The 15,902-nt window shown below is 39.9% G+C and overlaps 1 long non-coding RNA gene across 2 annotated transcripts in view; it reads left to right on the top strand.

Moving 5' to 3' along the window:
- LOC141107909 (uncharacterized) overlaps positions 1–15,902 on the top strand; it is a 229,975-nt gene that overhangs the window by 69,058 nt on the left and 145,015 nt on the right. Inside the window, exon 4 of one of the 2 annotated variants that reach the window (XR_012235982.1) lies at positions 2,881–2,905. The exons of the other annotated variant lie outside the window; for it this stretch is intronic. This is a non-coding gene — a long non-coding RNA (uncharacterized lncRNA). Of the gene's footprint in view, positions 1–2,880; positions 2,906–15,902 lie in introns of those variants that run through there. 2 annotated transcript variants of the gene reach the window in all.

Below are 15,902 nucleotides of genomic sequence, written 5' to 3'. Positions count from 1 at the left end.
CATAGACAACTGGAGATGACTGAAGCTACATTCACACCTGACCATTACATTTTCAAGCAGTTTTTTTTTTCAATCGTTTTTTTTTCAAAAAATTTTTGAGCATTTTTTGGAGTTGACGTGCACATCTTTGCAGCTTTTGTCAGCCGTTTTTGAACTGAAAGGTGTGAAGTGCTGTAAAAGGGCCAGAGAGCTGCTGTTTGAGCAGAAAATGTGCGACAAAAAGCCTGCAAAAACACTTGAAAAAAAGCTCATGTCGCTCTTTTTAGGCATTTCCATTGAAGTCTATGGGGACAAAAATTCTCAATTCTGCCTAAAAAGTAGCTTATTTACTTTTTTGAGCAACAGGCATTTTGCTACAAGTGACACGACACTCAGATGTGAACCAGGGCTTTTAAAAACAATAGGTTTTTGCTTGTTGAGTGTTTTTGAGCTCCGCGCTACAAAACGCACAAGTGTGAACGGGGCCTTACGGCTGCACATTGCTGACAGGTAGTTCCTGTACAGTGATTTATTACATTGTTTAAATCAGTGACTCTCAAACACTGTGCTGCTTGAGATCTGCAGGTGTGCCATGGGAGTTTTGGAAAATAATTTAAAATTAATAGCGTTTTGAAACCTTGAACATATCAAAAAATTAAATGGTAAATCAATGTCACAAAAGTTTAAAAAGTAACATATATAAAAACATAATCTCTGTCAGTCTGTAATTTATTGGTTCCTTTCGTAACGCAAGACTTGTGCGAGATCTCGGGAGAACTCAATCGCTCTATTTATATTATAATAATTGAGACCGTTCCATTTGTTTGTTCCGTTTGTTGACTTTGGAGCCTCGCTTCAATCTGATTTGCTCTCGAAAGCAGGCACATCCTTCACATTAAATTTAAAATTAAACATATATGTAAAAATAAATAAGTTCCTCACCACAAAAATTGTTAAATCTTTTCAAAAAAAAGTTTGAGAAACATATTGGAAGTCACTGTATTATTAGACCCATGGATTTACAATGTATCGGTTAACATTTGTGAGGTTATGCCCTTGCACAGACCTCATTCACTTTTTTACAATGTATTTGTTGTATGATAGAAAAGGGATTTATTTTGAGTGGTTGCAGCAGCTCTCCTTTTCTTTTTCACCTGTCACTGTTTTCTGCACTCTAAGCTCTGTGTTTTGCAGAGTATCTACATATTATTTATGTATTAAAGCGGAGTTCCGGCCAAATTTTGTTTAATTTTTTTAAATTGATCCGAGCATCATTCATTTTTAAAATGATAAACTATTATACATGGTTAATTGTGGAACTTTCTAAGATATACATTTTCCACTTACAATTTTCTCCCTCCTGTTGTGGCCGTTGCCATCATGATTGTGGGCATGTGAAGCCCAATCAATAGCTCTTCTTGGATAAGTCTTGGAGAGGTGCATGCTTGAGAATTAAAGTTGTACATACATTTGCCATCCAAAACTGTGCAGAATCCACTGGCTTAGACTATGTGGTACCTCCCTTTTTATGGTTGTATGTAGTGTTGTTGTTCATAATCACAACTGTATGCGGAACTGCATTTTTATGAATTTTTTCTATTAAAAGTGAATTTTTACAAATAAATTTTATATGTTTCTCTATTCCCTACCCATTACTGTATATTGATATTGAGTACCGTAATAGTCCCCTCTCTTCCTTCTGTTGGGGGTTGAGACGCTGGCTGGCAGTAGCAGCAACTGCGGCTATCACTCTACCCTCTTACCTTCCTTGATTGTTGTAAAAAGCCTGGTGTTTATGGAGCTCATTGGCTTAAGTGAATGAGTTTTTCTGATGATATTCATTTTGTTGACCTAGCTCTGATGACGAGGATGCACACCCTTTAAATGCAGATGCATCTTGGTTCTTACTCCCGATAAAACATTTTTTATCCCATTTTCAGTCAATTGTTAGTCACATAAACACTTGGCTGTGTGTTGTTTAGTGTCATTCTTTGTCAATGGCACCCCAACACACTGTACAGTCAGGGCCAGCACACCACAACACACATACTGTGTTTTGTGTTATGCCACATTGTGGTGCATCAAAAAAAGGTCATGTTCAAAAATTGGTTTGTTGAGGTGAGTTAGCAGCCAAATTATAATGAGTGGGTTACCCTAACACAACCCACGCTTGCCTTAATGCACTGCAACAGACTGTATTGATGTAAATGGGTCTTAAGGGATTAAATGCTTGTTCTAGTGCAGTTGTATTATGCAAGGATATTTTTTCCAGAGCTTAAGAGGGATAGCTCTGCTGACTTTCATCATCCAATCATGTGCAAGCAAAAATGCTGTTTTTTTTTATTTCCTTGCATGTGATTGGGTATTCTTTGCAAAGTGAAGCTCTACCTCATTTGCTAAGCTCTGGAGTAACTGCAGTTGTAGAGTGCAACCGCATTTGCAAAGTGCACAGTCTATTTGCTTTTGGTAAATCAACCCCACTGTTGAGCTATTAGCCACCCAATTCATTGCAAACAGTGCCCTCCCTGTGTTGATGATATTTAACAAGCTGTTGGGTTTGGTGAAAATTTGGAGATGTGGGAAATTTTCACCATTCTGGTAAATTGAATTCGAGTCAATGCTGAAAGAGAAATTAAAGTGGCTTGTGCTGTTTTTAAGGGCTTTAATTGGTTACTCCTATTTTTTCACAGAGAGAATACACAAAGAAAAGCGATAGCATGCAAATAATTAAAAAAAAAAAATACAAAGCACATTAATAAAATAAATATCCATGAATACACATCCCATCAATCCCCCCCCAAAAAAAAAAATTAAATATGTTCTCCCTGAAACAATTCTATCTTCATTGTCTTTTTGATATCTTGTAAACAGTGGTACATTGTATTGTATCTCTCTTTTCAGAAACATTGGACAGAATGTGTGCAAAATCTATTCTTCTGGTATTTGGGATCATCCTGGGTCTCTCCCATCTGTCCTTGTCTCAAGACTGGGCAACATTTCAGAGGAAGCACATTACAGACAAATCGAACATCAACTGTAACAATGCCATGGTCGGCAATTTATTCCTCATACGCGGTCAATGCAAGCCAATTAACACTTTCATCTATTCAACCGCAGCCACCGTGCAGGACATCTGTAGAGGGGAGCAAGGCCCTAAAAATGTTGCAAGTAGCAGAAGCTTCAAGCTCACCGATTGCATTCGTACATCCGATAGAGGCCCCCCTTGTCCATATAGATCCGATAGTCAAGATAATGTGATATGTGTAACATGTCAGAGAACACGTCCCGTACATTTTGTTAAGAAAGGACGATGTTAACCAGTCACTTCAGTACCAGCATGTTACACCCCTTTCCTTTCTTCAGTTTTCAGTGCTGTCATAGTTTGACTGCCAATTTCTTGGTCAAGCAATGCTTTACCCAAATTAATTTTATATCTTTCTTTTAACAGATAGAGATTTCTTTTGATGGTATTTAATCACTGCTTTTTTTTATCTTTTGCTATATAAAGAAAAATTACTAAAAAATGTTTCTCTTACTTTCTGTTATTAAAAAAATACCCAATAAAAAAATCACGAAATCATGCTCAAATTTATTCTGCTACATTTTTTTTTAGTAAAAGAAACAAAACAAATAAGTGTAGATTATTTACGCTGTAAGAGTCTACAAACTAGTACATACATTTCAAATGTATGAACCCCGTCTGCCATTTCTTTGGCTCTAAAATGCCAGAACTGTACAAACACCCCCAAAGTGACCTCTTTTCAAAACGTACTTACCCCAAGGTATACAATAAGAGGCGTGGTGAGTATTATAAAGATCTAACTACAATTTTTTGGGGAAAACTAAGCAAGTACGGTAAATTCAATTGAAATTTATTTCACAAAATTGTAATTTTAACAAGTTATTTTTCACACCCCACAGCCACACCCCAAAACACATTTTGCTGCTCTTCCTGGGTATGGTGATACCACATGTAAGACTTTTATGGTGCCTAGACACATAGAGGGGCCCAAAATCCAAGAAGCACCTTCACGCTTTAAAGGGGCATACATTAGGTATCTAATTTCTTGACTACCTACCACATTTTTGGAGGCCCTGAAGTGCTAAGACAGTATAAACACCCACAAAATGACCCCATTTTGGAAACCGGACATTCAAGGTACTTGCTATAAAGGCATGGTTAGTAATTTTCGAACATATTAGTTTTAATACATAAGGTCCACTGTGATGTCACCATCATTGTTATATCACCATCCCACCTCTCCACCTTGCCCAATCAGAGAACGCATTGTATTCATTCAGAAAATGAATGGCCCCTGTACTGAGTGGATGACCTCCTGTGTCCACAATACATTAGGCCGGCTGCTCATCACGGTACTCAGAAGCAAGTGGAGATCACTGTAGTAGCGTTTTCTAATTCAGTGATTTTCTAGCTTCCAGGGGCATTGGCCATGTATGGTATATACATAGTTTTATTGATCCAAGCTGAACCAGTGTAACTATGTAAAAAAAATATGAAAATATATTTTATGTGAACCTGTACATTTTCCATGCAGGGTATAACAACTATACTTACAAGAGAAGTATGGCCAAAGCTTTTTTTGGCTATACTTGTCTTGTGGGTCACAGGAGTGTACCTACTTTTGCTCTCTTGTGACCCAGAGTAAGTTTTTAACAGGCTAAAGATCACTGTCAGCTGACGCTTCAGGCTCTAAAAGGATCCCTATTACTTTAGATAACCAAATGAATGACAGAGTCGGTTAGCCCCTGTTTTTACTCACTGTCATGTTATTAATAAAGCCTTTGCAAGGATTTTTGGAGTTGTCGGCTCTATCATTTGTTTGGTTATCTGCTAGTTGGTGGACAAGAGGACATCTGAGCCTGATTTTCGGAGGTTCCTGCTCTATGATTCGTTTGGTTATTTGCTAATTGGTGGATGAGAGGACATCTGAGCCTGAGCACCCGTTTGTGCATTCCATCATCCATCCACTCAAAGGATTCACTGTTCTGAGTGGGGCATCTGTCTTTTTCTATACTATATTGTCAGGCTCCACCCAGCTGCCTGATTGACAGCTGGCTCTGGCTGTCAGCACATGGCTCTGATCTGAAGCAAGCTGCGCTCACCCCCTGTCCAGACCGGAGCTCTAGTGAGCACTGGAGGGGCAGAGCTCTGCTCAGAACTGACTGATAGGGATGGACCGAACAGACCCCTGTTTGGTTCGCACCAGAACTTCCAAAAACTGCAAAAGTACGGACCCGAATAACGAACCCCATTAAAGTCAATGGGACCCGAACGTCAAACCTCAAAAGTGCCCATTTTGAAGGCTTTTATGCAAGTAATTGGGCATACAATGGTTATAGGGGTCCGGGTCCTGCCCTGGGGGACATTTTTAAATAAAAAAAAAGTTCGTAAAAAATGTCATTTTTAAATGTTAGGAAACCAAAGTAGATATGGTGCTGTTCTACTGCTAACACATAGTGGTGCAAAAATACTTAAGCTGCTTCCTTTGGAAAAATCCAAAAGACTAAGAAGATATTGTACCCTGTAAACTATAAGTGTAAAATGCAAAATAAACTGAACCAAAACTTATTTATACAGTGTGATCTTGCATTGAAACTAAAATCTACCAAAGTGTGTGATCCTTGGTGTGGAAAATCAATATATATGATAACCATTAAAAAATATATTATATTGTAAACCTGTTGTGCGTGCTGAAACACTCTAAGGTGTAATTATAATTGACGTGCTTATATCTAATACCCGTGGATAAAGGAAAGAAAATTAAAACACTAAAACACTACATAAATAATGCTTTCTAAAGTGCTATTAGTGTTATTAAACCTACAACAAGCAGATTTCCTATGTGTGCATTTCCATATTGTTCATTTCAAATAAACTGATAAAAATCATCAAAAAACAAAATTACTAAACATAAATAAATTATGAATTATAAAGTGCTCTTGTGCTTGTGAAGAAATCCTCTTTCTAGTCTGATGGACTTTTCAGTGAGTGAACACACGGTGCATATCTTAGTTCATGTTCCTATTGCGGCTGCACTCACCAGATTCTTCTCCCCCTCCTGGGGTTAAGAGCATCCACAGTATATGCCACTGTGTAGCAATACAGGAAGAAGACCGCCCTTAGAACTGGCTATGAGGAGATTCCATTATATATTGTACATCATGGAAGAGAGAGAAGGAGCCCAAATAGCGTAATACTGTATCAAACAGTTTTATTAACAAACGCATGGAAAGGTACTCACATACGGTAGAATTAAAAAAGCATTTGTTGCTGACACCAATGTTTGTGACAGGAAGTGATGCAAGGACGTATGCTGACTCCGACCTACGCGTTTCATCACTCTGACGTCATCCAGCCACTAAAACACTAGTAGTAAATAAATATGTGGCCAACTTCACAAAAAAGTCCTTAGGAGCAGTAAAGAATGATACAGTGGTTCCGAGAGTGTTCACAGGTGAACCTAAAGAATGTCACAGTGTGCACCTTCCACCGGTCAATCCAATTCCACCATGTGAGAACACACTCCCCTCAGGGGGTTAAACTCACCAGAGCTAAAAGATAAACAAGCCTCCAAAGGAAGAAAGCCTCTGAGCCATAAATTGCAATCAACACCATCCCAGGAGATTACCGGATGATAAGGGCTCCAAAAAGAATCATAAACAGAAGAAAGCGCACATATCGTAATCTTGTTTATTGATAAAAACCCATAACACTACAAATCCCACATCCATATATACGTACAAAAACACAGCAGTCAATAGAGCATTGAAAGTTTAAACGCTGTGCACTTCACCGTAAAGCCATCCAATGGTTCCATCTGTATAACCAAGGAGCAATGTCCTTCACTTCCTTGTTCCGGATCCAAGAGCGGTGGAGCGCACGCGTCACTTCCGACATCGTGTAGGTCACGCACTGACGCATTTCGTCATATCCTGACTAGGGTTGTCCCGATACCGATACTAGTATCGGTATCGGCACCGATACCGAGCATTTGCCCAAGTACTTGTACTCGGGCAAATGCTCCCGATGCTTCCCCCGATACCTGGAGGACAGCTGTGATCGGCGCGTGGGGGAGTTACAGGATTCTCCCCCAGCGGCTTTCACCAGCTTTAGTGACATACAGCTGTGATCGCTCACAGCTGACTGTCACTGCATCCTCCTCCGTGCCCCCTCTGTTCCTCTGTGCCTCTCCGCTGTCCCCTGCATTCCTCTATCCTTATCTGTCCCCTCCTTACTCCCCCTCCGTTCCTCTATCCTTATCTGTCCCCCTCCGTACTCCCCCTCCGTTCCTCTCTCCTTATCTCTCCCCCTCCGTTCCTCTATCCTTATCTGTCCCCTGCATTCCTCTCTCATCTGTTCCCTCCGTTCTCCCCCTCAGTTCCTCTGTCCTCCCCCTCCTTCCTTTGTGTATGGATAGAGTCAGCTGACTCTGTCCATTCACATAACTGAAACATTGTAATCTTCTGTGATTACGATGTGTCAGTTTATGAATGGAGAGAAGCCGCTGTCTTCTCTCCATTCATTCTCAGTGCAGCTGACGCTGCAGAGAAAGGGACTGGGGAATCTCTATCCTCTGTCTCTTTCTCTGTTTCAAGGGGGAGATATCAGAGGTCTGTTAAGACCCCTGATATCTCACCAAAGCCCCCCAACAGGGCTGATTTAAAAAAAAAAAAAAAAAAACAATAAATAATAAAAAAATATTATTGTAAAAAATAAAAATTGTAAAAGAAAACAAAAAAAACCCACACACACATACAACGTTCACCCCCCCCCCAAAAAAAAAATAGCAAAAAAAAAACTGTCACGTGACATTAAAAAAAAAGTATCGGTAATCGGCATCGGCGAGTACTTGAAAAAAGTATCGGTACTTGTACTCGGTCCTAAAAAAGTGGTATCGGGACAACCCTAATCCTGACTTCAACAGAGGGCGTGCCTACACAGCAAACAGACAGGCTTATATTGTCTGCCTCAGACCCCCATAGCCAATCAGAGCACATTCAGCATGATGACAGGCGCAAGTCGCCACGGCTGAAGTAAACAATGACGGCATCCTACAGGAGGAGGAGAGAGACAAAAAGCCCCACTGCACTGTTTACATAAGAACAGCAAATTTTACTAAAATGACAGATAATGCAGAGGCTGAGACGGTTATAAACCAACCCTCCATACCATCCTATGACCTCAAATGTTCGATCATACATCATTATGTTGCATTACACAGTACATAATATATTCTTAATCATAATGATATTGACAAAATCACCAGATTCAGACTAATACTAGATCATGGTGTGACTATAATACTAAAATTAAGCCAAAAGCATAAGAGACAAGAACATTTCTAAGAACCTCTTAAGAATTAAAAGAAAAAAAAAAAATATATATATATATATATATATATATATATATATATATATATATATATATATATATATATATATATATATATATATATAAAAACATATATAAAAACATACATGCAAAATACATATATACAAATATATAAAAACATCAAAAAATTATTATGTAAAAATAACTCAGATAACACCCCTTTTTAAATATTATGCAAAGTTAGTAGTCACTTATGAAGCAGTTGATGTCTAGGTCGACATTTAGCCCCTTCGGCGATAAAGTGTCTACCAAAAAAATCCATTGGGTCTCTCTCTTGGATAGGTCCCTAACTAGATTGGAGCCCCTCCACTGTGGTTTTAAGTGATCAATGCCCCAGAATATTAGACCAGAGGGGTCCTGATTGTGCATCAATTTAAAATGGAGTGACACATTGTGGTCTTTAAAACCAATTTTTATATTAGCTATATGCTCTGCAATTCTGATTTTCAGAAGTCTCTTAGTGCGTCCTATGTAAATGAGACCACACGGACATTGCAGAGCATAGACCACATATGAAGTGTTGCATGTAATACATTTTTTTGATGGTAAATTCTTTATTATTAGAAGTTGATGTAAATCTCTCAAGGGCCCTCAATGGCCTATTTACTTCCTTGCAAGCCCGACATTTCCTGCGACAGAAAAAAACATCTCTATCCCAGAAGGTAGAGGGCCTAGCAGGAGGGTCTAGCACTTTCCTTACTTTTTATCAGCAAAGCTCAACGACTTTCTATAAATAAACCCTGGTTTACAGGGTAATACTGAATGCAACACCTTGTTCATAAGTAGGACGTGCCAGTGGGTGGCAAAGATATCTTCCACCTCTCTATATTGAGAGAGGAAACCTAAAATGAAGCTCCACTCTTGACTATCTCTCTTCGGGATAGGGCGAGCTTCCTCCAAAAGGACATCCCTAGGTAGCATAGCCAACTCCTGAATAATGGAATCCAACCCCTCTTCATAATAACCTTTTTCAATATATTTCTTCTTTATAATTTGAGCTTGTAATATGAAATCCGCTTCATTAGAACAGTTCCTTTTCACCCTAGTGAATTGCCCTTAGGAATATTTTTTAACCACACAGGGTGATGGTCACTATCAATGGGCAGGTAACTATTAGAATCAGTAGGCTTGAAGTACACTTTAGTTCCCAACCTGTTCCCTTGTCTAAAAATACTGACATCTAAAAAATGTATGTCACTTTGACTGTATTCACTAGTCAACTTAATATTATTCGGATTGGAATTTAATTCACTTAAGAATTCCTGCAAAGTGTCAATTGACCCCTCCCAAATAAAAAAGAGGTCATCAATTTATCTTTTGTATAATAGGAGCTGGGTACGAGCGATGGAAAAGATCATTCTGTCCTCCCACTCCCCCATAAAAAAATTTGCTATGCTGGGGGCAAATTTAGCCCCCATAGCAACACCCCTACATTGGGAGTAAAACTGACCATTAAACCAGAAAAAATTATGACCTAAACAAAAGTCTAGGGCATTCCATATAAAAACTTTTTGGTTGTGTGGTAAATCATCACATTGGCACATAGCCCAATTGAGGGCCAGAAGAGCATCATCATGCTGAATGATTGAATACAGCGATGCCACATCTGCCGTCACCAGATAAAGTTCTTGTTTCCCTGTTAAATCTATCTGCCGCAATATCTGCAAGAGACTCTTAGTGTCCCTGAGATATGCCTTAGTTTGTATGACGCTATCTTGCAGAAAGTGATCCAAATATTGGCCCATCCGAGACGTAATAGAGGCAATTCCATTGACGATCGGTCTCCCAGGGGGATTTTGTACATCCTTATGGATCTTAGTGAGGGTATAAATTGTGGGAATTCTACTACTACTTGGCACAAGAAACTTTCGTTCTCGATTAGATAAGACTCCCGTTGAGTATCCCATTTCAACCAGACTTCTCAAATCCTTTTCATATTGTGCAGTAGGGTCATTGTCTAATTTCACATAAGTATTGCCGTCACTCAACATTTCCATAAGCTGGTTGTGATAAAATTCTTTATTTAAAATCACAACCCCTCCCCCTTATCAGCGGTTCTTATGACTACATCCCTCCTCTCTTCAAGCATAGTTATATCACCTAATATATGCAGAGGATTTACGTTCTTTTTGGGAACTAAGTGCTCTAAATCTCGTATCACTAGTCCTTTGAATACTTCAATTTGTTGATTCGCTCTATTCAAAGGATTAAAAAGGGATTTGTTCTTAGTCCACTATCTAACGGCACCGAGGCCATAGTGCTCACAGGTTGAGAATTTTTGTTTAAAAAGTACTTCTTCATATTGACTTTCCTAATATATTTATGTATATCAATAAAAACATCAAATATATTGATCGGTCTTTTGGAACCACACTTCAAGCCTAAATGAAGAATATTGATCTCTTTATGGGTTAAAACAACATCACTTAAAAATGCCACCTAGTCCTGCTCTCTCCTTCTTTTTCTAGACCCTTCGTCCAGCTCTGCAGCCCCTTGCTCTTCTCTCCTCTGACTGGGATGATGGGCATATTCCCTCTCTCTTTGTGGTTGTCACTGCGGTTCTCGATAATCCTGCCCCTGCTGCGATTGTGTTGGGAGCCTCCCTCTTCATTGAGGGTACCCCTGGCCCCGCTTCTGCCAACTTCTCCCCCTCCCCAAAAAAGTAGGGTTTTTGCAGTTAATGAGCAGGCCACTGCTCAATCAAATATTAATGGGGCGTTGACTGCCCTAGGGAATGCGTTAGAGAAACAGGTCCGCACATGGTGAGACATCTGTACATTCGAACAGTACATTAAAGAAAAAATCATCGTTAGGAGTCTAAGATGGGATGTAGTCCCACAAAATGGCCTTGATGACCCTGAATCTATGAAAGAGTGGTATGAATTTTTTAACACTATGGGGTTCAAGCTACAGGATCTTGTTCTTGCACGTAAGCGGAAGAAAATGGCTATACTAGAGGGTAAGATTAATGAATTTCATTTGCAGCTTGATCCCATGAAAGATTTGCAACAAGTGGCAGATTTTAATACTCGGATAAAAAAGAAACTTGAAAAGGTTGACAAAGACACAAAGAAAAAGAAAACTAAGAAATTCCATAGGGATTTGGGAGATTTTAGGTCTGAGTCCGTGTATCTTTGGCAACAAGTAAAGACCCCAGTAAATACTGAAAGAAATGGGGAAAGTGTCCAAATAGAAGGCCCAGGAAGTAGATCAACTAATATACCAATCACAGCCCCTCATGTTGGTGACAATAGAAGGGGGGATGGGCATAGTCGACAACCAAGGGATCACTCTACCCCTGTTAGAAATTATATTGATTATGGGAGAAGTAATGTAGGTAGAAAAGGGCCTAGTAATGTCTACCATCATACACCATATAATAATCCGTATCAAGTCCCTGTGCATAATAGATTCGATCCTCTGAGGGAAAATGGTGATAGAGAAAGGTTCCAATCTCCCCGTCCTTTTTTAGGGAGGGGGAGAGGCTAGCAGAAGCGGGGCCGGGGGTACCTTCAACGAAGAGGGAGGCCTCCAGCACAATCGCAGCAGGGGCAGGATTATCGAGAACCACAGTGGAGAGAACAACCGCAATGGGAGAGGGAGTATGCCCATCATCCTAGTCAGGGGAGAGAAGAGCAAGGGGCTGCAGAGCTCGACGAAGGGTCCAGAAAAAGAAGGAGAGAGCAGGACTAGGTGGCATTTTTAACCTGAGTGACGTTGTTTTAACCCATAAAGAAATCAATATTCTACATTTGGGCTTTAAGTGTGGTCTCAAAAGACCGATCAATAAATTCAATGTGTTTATTGATATACATAAATATATTAGGAAAGTCAATAGGAAGAAGTACTTTTTAAACATGGTATAATTATGCTTGAAGAGAGGAGGGATGTAGTCATAAGACCCGCTAATAAGGGGGAAGGAGTTGTGATTTTGACATGAAATGGGATACTCAACAGGAGTTTTATCTAATCGAGAAAGAAAGTTTCTTGTGCCAAGTAGTAGTAGAATTCCCACAATTTATACCCTCCCTAAGATCCATAACATGTACAAAATCCCCCTGGGAGACCAATCGTCAGTGGGATTGGCTCTATTACGTCTCGGATGCGCCAATATTTGGATCACTTTCTGCAAGATAGCGTCATACAAACTAAGGCATATCTCAGGGACACTAAAAGTCTCTTGCAGATATTGCAGCAGATAGATTTAACAGGGAAACAAGAACTTTATCTGGTGACGGCAGATGTGGCATCGCTGTATTTAATCATTCAGCATGATGATGCTCTTCTGGCCCTCAATTGGGCTATGTGCCAACATGATGATTTACCACACAACCAAAAAGTTTTTATACTGAATGCCCTAGACTTTTGTTTAGGTCATAATTTTTTCTGATTTAATGGTCAATTTTACTCCCAATGTAGGGGTGTTGCTATGGGGGCTAAATTTGCCCCCAGCATAGCAAATTTATTTATGGGGGAGTGGGAGGACAAAATGATCTTTTCCGTCGCTCGTACCCAGCTCGTATTATACAAAAGATATATTGATGACCTCTTTTTTATTTGGGAGGGGTCAATTGACACTTTGCAGGAATTCTTAAGTGAATTAAATTCCAATACGAATAATATTAAGTTGACTAATGAATACAGTCAAAGTGACATACATTTTTTAGATGTCAGCATTTTTAGACAAGGGAACAGGTTGGGAACTAAAGTGTACTTCAAGCCTACTGATTCTAATAGTTACCTGCCCATTGATAGTGGCCATCACCCTATGTGGTTAAAAAATATTCCTAAGGGGCAATTCACTAGGGTGAAAAGGAACTGTTCTAATGAAGCGGATTTCATATTACAAGCTCAAATTATAAAGAAGAAATTTATTGAAAAAGGTTATTATGAAGAGGCGTTGGATTCCATTATTCAGGAGTTGGCCATGCTACCTAGGGATTTTTTTTGGAGGAAGCTCACCCTATCCCGAAGAGAGATAGTCAAGAGTGGAGCTTCATTTCGGGTTTCCACTCTTAATTCAGAGAGGTGGAAGATATCTTTGCCACCCACTGGCACGTCCTACTTATGGACAAGGTGTTGCATTCAGTATTACCCTGTAAACCAGGGTTTATTTATAGAAAGTCGTTGAGCTTTGCTGATAAAATAGTAAGGAAAGTGCTAGACCCTCTTGCTAGGGCCTCTACCTTCTGAGATAGAGATGTTTTTTTCTGTTGCAGGAAATGTCGGGCTTGCAAGGAAGTAAATAGGCCATTGAGGGCCCTTGAGAGATTTACATCAACTTCTAATAATAAAGAATTTACCATCAAAGAATTTATTACATGTAACACTTCATATGTGGTCTATGCTCTGCAATGTCCGTGCGGTCTCATTTACATAGGACGCACTAAGAGACTTCTGAAAATCAGAATTGCAGAGTATATAGCTAATATAAAAATTGGTTTTAATCGGTTCCCGACCGGCTCCTGTACTTTTACGTTGGCAGAATGGCACGGCTGCGCAAACTAACGTACCCGTACGTTACTTTGAATTTGCCGCCGCGTGCACGTACGCCTGCCGCGATCTCCGTGAGTCGGGTCGCGGGTCCGGCGGACTCGATCGCCACGGGCATACCTGCGATCGCCTCACGGAGAGGACGAACAGGGAGATGCCGTTGTAAACAGCATCTCCCCGTTCTGCCTAGTGACAAGTGTCACTCGATCTCTGCTCCCTCTCATCGGAGCAGAGATCAGTGACGTCACACACCAGCCCATCCCCTGACAGTTAGAAATCACTCCCCTAGGACACACTTAACCCCTCCCGCCCCCTAGTGGTTAACCCCTTCACTGCCAGTGTCATTTATACAGGAATCAGTGCATTTTTATAGCACTGATTGCTGTATAAATGACAATGGTCCCAAAAACGTGTCAAAAATGTCCGACATGTCCGCCATAACATCACAGTCACAATTAAAATTGCTGATAGCCACCATTACTAGTAAAAAAAAAATTATTAATAAAAATGCCATAAAACTATCCCCTATTTTGTAAACGCTATAACTTTTGCGCAAACAAATCAATAAACGCTTATTGCGATTTTTTTTTACCAAAAATATGTATAAGAATATGTATCGGCCTAAAATGAGGAAAAAAAATGTTTTTTTATATATTTTTTGTGGATAATTATTATAGCAAAATGTAAAAAATAATGCGTTTTTTTCAAAATTGTCGCTCTTATTTTGTTTATGGCGCAAAAAATAAAAATCGCAGAGATGATCAAATACCACCAAAAGAAAGCTCTATTTGTGGGAAAAAAAGGACGTCAATTTTGTTTCGGAGCCATGTCGCATGACTGTGCAATTGTCAATTAAAGCGACGCAGTGCCGAATCGCAAAAAACGCTCTGGTCAGGAAGGGGGTAAACTCTTCCGGGGCTGAAGTGGTTAAAGACCACAATGTGTCACTCCATTTTAAATTGATGCACAATCAGGACCCCTCTGGTCTGAAATTCTGGGGCATTGATCACTTAAAACCACAGTGGAGGGGCTCAAATCTAGTTAGGGACCTATCCAAGAGAGAGACCCAGTGGATTTTTTTGGTAGACACTTTATCGCCGAAGGGACTAAATGTCGACCTAGACATCAACTGCTTCATAAGTGACTACTAACTTTGCATAATATTTAGAAAGGGGTATTCAAATTATTTTTACATAATAATTTTTTAACGTTTTTATATATCTGTATACCATATATATTCGAGTATAAGTCGATCCGAGTATAAGTCGAGGCCCTAATTTACCACAAAAAAATGGGAAAAACTTAGTGACCCGAGTATAAGACGAGGGTGAGAAATGCACAGCTACTGTAAGTGGAAAAGAGGGTCAACAATGCCCATTTACAGCCTCACTGTGCCCATTTGCATGCCTCACTGTGCCCATTTGCAGCCATAGGTCCCCCAAACTTCAAACTCGGTAGTTAAGGGTTCCTAGATGCCCCCTAGCTGCAGCCAAAATTTGGGGTCTCTGAGCCCAAAGGGTCCCAAAATGACATTGCTGCAGATGGACACAGTTGACCGACTTTGGGGCCCCGTATCTCGGGGGCCACTTAGTGCTAGGAACACCAAATTTGGTGTGCAAACCCAGTGGATCTAGCACCATAAAATATACAAAGCTGGGGTTTCTAGCACCAATTAGCCCTGAGATACAGGGCCCCAAATATCGGTTTAGAAAATGTCAAGCACTTTTCTGCAGCAGAGAATTACATTTTCCAAACCAGCTTTGGGGCCCCGAATCTTGGGGCCACTTGGTGCTAGGAACCCTAGCTTTGGATATGTTCCTAGCACAAAGTGGCCCTGAGATACGGGGCCCCAAAGTCAGTTCCGAAAATGAAATTTTTTGCTGCAGAAAAGTGTTTGACTTGAGTATAAGTGGAGGGGGGCACTTTCAGCACAAAAAAATGTGCTGAAAAACTCGACTTATACTCGAGTATATACGGTATATGTATTTTGCATGTATGTTTTTATATATGTTTTTAT

Source organism: Aquarana catesbeiana, linkage group LG09 (genome assembly GCF_042186555.1).
Source record: "Aquarana catesbeiana isolate 2022-GZ linkage group LG09, ASM4218655v1, whole genome shotgun sequence".
Taxonomy (NCBI): Eukaryota; Metazoa; Chordata; class Amphibia; order Anura; family Ranidae; genus Aquarana; species Aquarana catesbeiana.
Note: the sequence above shows the minus strand (reverse complement) of the source record. Positions and strands in the feature narration are given on the sequence as shown.